This window comes from Nicotiana tabacum, chromosome 2, assembly GCF_000715075.1.
Source record: "Nicotiana tabacum cultivar K326 chromosome 2, ASM71507v2, whole genome shotgun sequence".
Taxonomy (NCBI): Eukaryota; Viridiplantae; Streptophyta; class Magnoliopsida; order Solanales; family Solanaceae; genus Nicotiana; species Nicotiana tabacum.
The window spans coordinates 120,582,344-120,589,952 of NC_134081.1; positions in this window are offsets into that span (position 1 = coordinate 120,582,344).

The following is a 7,609-nucleotide window of genomic DNA, read 5'->3' on the forward strand; positions in this document are numbered from 1 at the left end:
CGATTTTCTAAAGACCAAATCTTCCCCAAATCATAGGTAAGTGATTCCTAACTCTTTTCTTTCAATCTTTTACATCTTATAACAAGATTTCAACCTAGAATCTAGAATTTTTATGGTAAAATTAGGATTTTTGGGTAGAACTTAGGAATTTCAAAATTTGAGGATTTAGACCTCAATTTGAGGTCGGATTCCAAAAATAATTACATATTCGGGCTCGGGGGTGAATGGGTAAAAGAATTTTGGTTCGAACCTCGGGTTTTGACCAAGCGGGTCCGGGTCGATTTTTTTTAACTTTTTGGAGGAAAATTTGGGGAATTTAATTTATGCAATTTAATTGATTTCTTAAACAACATTTGATATTATTGAGTCATTTTTGAATAGATAAGAGTGGTTTGGAGGTGAATTCCAAAGGGACAGCTGTGATTGAGAATTAAGTATCCTTCGGAGCGAGGTAAGTGTTGTGTCTAACTTTGGCATGAGGGAATATGTATTGTGTGAGTAATTGCTACGTGTTTTGTTGTTGAATACGATGTATAGTTGAGGTGACGAGCATCTATGCATTGTGGTCGAGTCATAGCATGCGAGTGAAATTCTATTCTTGCAAATTTGTAGTCTTAAATCTTGTTATCCATGCTTATTGTTGTTGTTGAAATGTTGGGAGACTTGTATCTGGTTCCACCAAGGTTGATAAAATTGCGAATATTGATTCGAGGTTGAGATGTTAAATTGTGGAAGTAATCATTGATGAAATATTGATTTCTTTGTGAAACTTCTCTCTATCCGTTGTTATTGATTCTGTGAATTGGGAGTAAGGGTGTAAAACACGAAGGGTGATACCGTGCGTGATTTATTTATATGGTGAGGAAGAGTGTAAAACACGAAGGGTGATGCCGTGCCGTTCTATTTATTTATTTATTTGGTGAGGTTGAGAGTAAAAGCACGAAGGGTGATGCCGTGCAGTTTTCCTTGTTATTTTAATTGCTCAATTCGTTTAAGGATTTTCGGTTTAATTCTGTCTTTTCATTATTCTCACTCTTTATGTTGTATTCCCCCACTGTATGTTCCCTTCCCATTATTTCTGCGTTATTTCTTTATTTACTTTTGTTGCCACTAGCATGATTATACTGTTCAGGTTATACGTGGGTGTCTTGTCCTAGCCTCGTCACTACTTCATCGAGGTTAGGCTCGACACTTATCAGTACATGTGGTCGGTTGTACTGATGCTGCACTCTGAACTTTCTGTGCAGACTTTGATACCGGTTCGAGTTGATCGCGATTTTGCTTTTGGTCCGCTGTCCGGAGACTCAAGGTAGATCTGTCGGCGTTCACAGACCTTGAAGTCCCCGCCTATCTTTTCTATTCTACTATTTTTTTCATTCAGACAGTTGTATTTCTTTCAGATTATTACTTGTAGTAAATTCTAGAATGCTCGTGAATTGTGACTCCAGATACGGGTGGTAGTAATTAATACAGTTTTATGATATTACGTACTTATTATATTTCATCTTAGTTAATTATTGTTAATTACTGAATGGAAATAAGGAATTGGTTTAATGATTCTCTAACGCTGGCTTGCTTAGCAAGTGAAATGCTATGCGTCATCACGGTCCTGTCGGTGGAAAATTTCGGGTCGTGACAGATAATTATTAGAATTTAATTTCATTATGGATTTTTTCTCTGCAAATAATTAATTAAATGAGCTTAAGAAGAGGTGTTTATATAATTATTGAAAATTTAAATTTAATGAAGATTTTGCTTTATGTTGAGTAATTTCTATCTCTATTGATTGTTTTTGGGTGTTGTACATATTGTGTGGAGCTTTTGGCTATCTGTTGTGATATTAATTGATTTGGTTGTAGCTTTGGAATTTGGTTGTGGCCATTGGGAAAATTGTGATATGAATTGATTTTGTTTTGTTGCCGTGATAATTTCCCATGTAAATTATTGTGTTTTGTGAGTTATTATTTCGGGGAGATAAGGGTGGCATTTCACCGTTAATATTATGTGGGTATAAGGGTGACATTTCACTGTTGTTGTGTTTGTTGGAATATTGTTTGGGCGGAGCGATAAGGGTGGCAATATGAGCGATAAAGATGGTTATTAATATTATCTGGGCGGAGCGATAAGGGTGGCTATAGGAGCGATAAGGGTGGCAATAGGAGCGATAAGGGTGGCTATTGTCAGGGACGATATGTGATGATGTGGGGTTGTGATGTTATGATTTTCTTGTATTTATTTTTATACCTTGTGCAATTTGTCTTGTTATTGGTAAATTGATATCAATCTGATTTATGTTGAAATTGAGAGCATGTGTCTATTGCCAGGCGGATTATAAAATATAATGTGGGACGAGGTGCCGTGAGTAAATAATGAGGATATTTGGCACGTGAATTGTCTATGCAGTTGTGATATGAAATGTGGGCACGAGGTGCTGTGATGAAATGATAATGATATTTAGCACATGAACTGCACGTGCAGTTGTGATATGAAATGATGGCACGAGGTACCGGGAAAATATGATGATTTAATTATGGGCACGAGGTGCCGTGAAAATATGAAAAATGGGTTGAGACCCGTGTTTACGAAAAATATGGAAATGGGCTAAGATATGAAACGAGGTGTCACATGGTGACTTTTTAATTGAAAGAATTATATTCAAAATATTTATTTGAAAGGATTTTTATGTAGAAGGTATTATATGAAAGAATTATATTTGAAGGGTAATTATTTGAGAAAATTATATTTGAAAGAGAGTTATTTGAAAGAATTATATGTGAAAGACATTTATTTGAAGGATTTGATTTATTGTGTGTAATTATATTTATTAATTGTTGAGCGATATTAATGGTATTCTTATTGTCTGTCGTACATATTACTGGTTGTTTTATGTTGCCCTTATTGTTATCTGCTTCCTATTATTTTGTATATTATATTGCACAGTCTATTAGACTAGTGAGTGTCTTGACTGTACCTCGTCTCTACTCCACTGATGTTAGTCTTGATACTTACTAGGTACCGACCGTGGTGTACTCATACTACACTTCTGCACATTTTTGTACATAGCCAGGTATTGGAGATATCAGACTTGAGAAGAGTTAAAGCGGGATCGTAAGAATTCAAGGTAGAGCTGTTTGGTCGTCGCAGTCCCTTGGGGTCTTTTCATTTTATTGTAATGTTAATTTTTAATCAAACAATATTGTATATTCGGTCCTCATAATCATTCCATGTATTCAGTTAGAGTTCGTGACTCAGTACTACCAGTCTTGGGAGGTTGCACATTCATATTTGTTCCGCTGTTAGTTTTGGTTACTTATAAAAACAAATGGCTTCAAAATGTAATTGAAATCGCCTTACCTAGTCTTAGAGACTAGGTGCCATCACGATTCCTGTGGTGGGATTTTGGGTCGTGACAAGTTGGTATAAGAGCTCTAGGTTCATAGGTTCTATGAGTCACGAATGAGTCTAGTAGAGTCTTGCGGATCGGTTCAGAGACGTCTGTATTTATCTTCAAGAGGCTACAGAACTATTAGAAAATTTTTACTTCTCTCATTCCTGTCGTGCGGATTTGTTGATTGTATAATTTGAGCCTTTATATCTCTATTCTCTCACAGATGGTGAGGACACGTGCTACCGGGTTAGCTGAGCAGGCATCCGCACATATTGCTAGGGCTGCAAGAGGTCGGGGCCGAGGTAGAGGCCGAGGCAGAGGTAGAGGAAGGGCACGTGCCGCGACTGGAGCACCTATTAGAGCAATAGTTGATGAGCCACCAGTAGCTCCACTTGGGGGACAGGTACCAGAAGCACCTGTTGTTACCCCCAAACTTCAGGAGACTTTGGCACAGTTCCTGAGTATGTTTGATACATTAACTGAGGCGGGATTGATCTCTATTGCACCAAATATTTCGCATATTGGGGGAGTAGCTCAGACTCCTACCACAACTCCAGGGCAGCAGGTTCACGTTGGTCAGGTTCCGGGTGCAATACCGGTACAACCTGTTATTCCGGTTTGGCCTGAGGTCAGGCCCGAGGCATCAGAAGAAGAATAAAAGAGATTTGAAAGGTTTAAGAGGTATAGTCCACCTATTTTCAGTGGCACAACTATAGAGGATGCCTAAGAATTTCTAGAAAATTATCACCGTATTCTCCGCACCATGGGTATTGTGGAGATGAGCGGAGTTGCCTTTACTACATTTCAACTGTCAGGCGCAACGTATCAGTGGTGGTAAATCTATGAAGAAGGAAGACCGATGCCACACCATCAACTTGGGCTCAATTTTCGGAAATGTTCTTGAAAGAGTTTGTTCCCCAGACTCTCAGAGATGCGTGGCGCACAGAGTTTGAACGGTTGCGTCAGGGCACTATGACAGTGTCAGAATATGCTATCAGGTTTAGTGAGTTAGCCTGTCATGCACCTATCTTGGTTCCTACAATCAGGGAGCGGGTCCGCAGATTCATTGAGGGGCTCGATTATGATATTAAAATATGCATGGCTCGAGAGTTACAAAATGATACTCTATTTCAACAAGTAGTGGAGATTGCAAGGAAGATTGAGGGTGTTTTAGGAGAGGAAAGGGAGTCTAAGGAGGCCCAAAAGTCTCGAAGATCTGGAGGGTTCGGTGGATTTTACTCTTCAGCTAGGACCCATTATAGCGGAGGCTCGAGTAGTCGGCCAGCTCAGTCCGTACATCAGATTACTCGGAATGCTCCAGTAAGTTCTTACAATGCACCACCGGCACGAGATTCCTATAATGGTTATTCCGGTTATCCGGTAAAGACTCAGTATGAGCAATCGCGTCCTCAGAGGGGCTGTTATGAGTGTGGTGACACTAGACACATTATGAGAGATTATCCCAGACTTGGGAGGGGTGGATTTTATCAGAACACTGAGGCTATGGACCCCAATGTAGTTACTACTCCACGTACACAACCAGTTAGGGGTGGAGGACAGACGGGTAGAGGGCGCCTAAGAGATGGAGGCCCGACCTGTTGATATAATTGCTATGATTTGGCTGAGGCCGATACACCAGATGATGTCGTTACAGGTATGATCCTGATTTGTTATAAAAAAAGGATAGTTTCCCTTAATTTGATGCAGATCTGAATACTGAGGTGAGTCCTCCTATTATGCTCCGCTTATGGGTGAGCTTCATAAATTGTGACCCACTTATATGTTTATCCCTGTTGGGAGATTTAAAGATGTGAGCCCGTGTCTGTTATTTTATTTTTGTACACCATTGAGGGCTATAAGTCCAAAAGTAATTTTTATTATTCATTACAGTGGGTTTAATGTGTTTCGGAATAATTGATTTTAATTTTTATGAATTATATGCCCTACAGGTATGAGGGTTCGTTATGTGTTATGAAAAATGTTTACGAAATTTATTGAAAGGAAGAAAGAAAAGAAATTGAAATTTCAGTTGGCACAATCTGCAAAATACTTGTGATTCGGAGTTGAGGACGAGATCCTCGCATTTTATATATGATGTGAAATATTTAAACCGGGCTACAAGCCACGGTGGAAGTTATATAAGGATGAGGTCTTGGTGGTGAAATTTTATGAGTTTAAATTCTCCTTTTGTGAAATTTAATTTGTACAATAATATTAATAGGAAGTCATGCATGTTAGGCCTATTTGATAATTCTTGTATATTTTTTGTGCATATTCAGCCGTTTTCGTGCTATAAACATTGAGTTTTAGCCTACGAGGTGAGCGCCCAGGTGGCGTTAGATGTGACTCATTAATTCGAGTAAGTAATCATGAGGTCTTCATGCCTCACATTCTGTTGTCAGTGTTGTAAAAATTCAAAATGAGGTGGGGGTTAATATGAGATTAATTGATAATGCTGGAATTAATTATGAACGGCTTTTAAGACCAGAGATGTGGTGATGAGCATACATATGATGTGCTTCATATCCTGATATCATTGTGATAATGCAGTGCTCGTAATGCTGAGATTATGTTATTGATATATACATTATGGTATTTTGTTGGGTTGTGGATGTGTTGTTAGGAGTTGTTTTGGTGTTACTTTGGCAGGTGGTTAGGCCCAATTACAGGGGAGACTCTGCCAAAATTTTTGAAAAATTTGGGAGTTAAAAAAATTTGGGAGATTGATATGTGCAAAAGAAGAGATAAATTATGTTATGTGTTTGAGGGCGAATGATCATAAGCGGGGAAGAATGTAACACCCCAGAAAATTTTTAAAGTACTTCAATACTATCAAGAAAGTTGATGTATGTGTAGGCACGAGTGGCTATAACCAGTTGAGACTAATACCGTGCGTTGATGTGAAAAATCAGGCCTTTTGAAAATATTTGAAGTGTAAGAAATTGATCTTAAAGTTTACAAATATGGATAAAAGAAATAATCTCAAATGAGATGATGTTGTTGAGCTTATCTCAAATGTGGTAACGGGGGATCAAACGTGAGTATATGTATAAAAGTAAAATCATCAATTTGGTAACCTCAAAATAATTCTTAGAACGTTCGAGGACGAACGTTTGTTTAAGAGGTGGAGAATGTAATGACCCGACTTGTCATTTTAAGAATTAACGCCCTGTTTAGTGACTTAAGGTTTCGAGCAACTTTGTAATAAGTATTATGACCCGAGGGTGTGGTCGAGTTTGATTTTCGGAAGATTCGAAATTTAATTAAAAGAACAATTCTTATTTAAGAAGCTTAAAAGAAAAGAGTTGACCGGAGAATTGACTTTTTGATATTGGGACCGAAATCCGATTCTAAAAATTTGAATACCTACATTATGTCATTTATGACTTATGTACAAAATTTGAAGTAATTTCGAATTGATTTGATACGTTTTGGCGCAAAACATAGAAGTTGGGAGATTCGAAAACTCATAATTCGATTAGAGGCGCTATTCATAATTTTGACGTTGTTTGACGAGATTTGAAGCCTCCACTAAGTTCATATTGTATTTTGGGATGTGTTGGTATATTTAGTTGAGGTCCCGAGGGGCTTGAGTGTATTTTTGGATCATTGGTTGAGAGATTCGTAAAGTTAAGAAATTTGGGAGTTTGACCATGGTCAATATCGGGTCAAGACGACCTATTTTTAGTGTTTTAAGTGCGCGAGCAGGTCCGTAGCATATTTTATGATTGAAATTCATATAAGTTTGTGTCCGGGAGGTTTCGGTTGAGATTCGGGGTGAGTTTTGAGCGAGTCCGGATATTTCAGCACTTTAATATTGTTCTGGCACTTTTGGGGGCGCGGACCGCGTATTTTGGGGTGCTGAGGCGAAGGAGAGGCGCGAGCAGAATTTTGCGGCCGCGTTTTGAATTTCGCGGACCGCGGTTGGAAGTTCTGCAGATCCACTGGTCCGACTTCGGAAGCTTATATCTTTTGATCTACAAGGAATTGTGAGATGATTCAAAAAATAAAAGTTGTAGCCCTTCGTGTCTAGTTTCAAGAAAGGTAAAGAAGTCATCATTTTGACATCTGTAGAGAAAGTTATGGCCAAAATACTAAAGCCTGGCAGTGCAGCCCCAAGAATTTCGCGGACGCACCGGTTTTTCGCGATCGCGGGACCCAGGGCGCTGCCGCGCTCAAACTTTTGCGGACCGCGAAGTGGGAGATCAGAGGTGCACTATA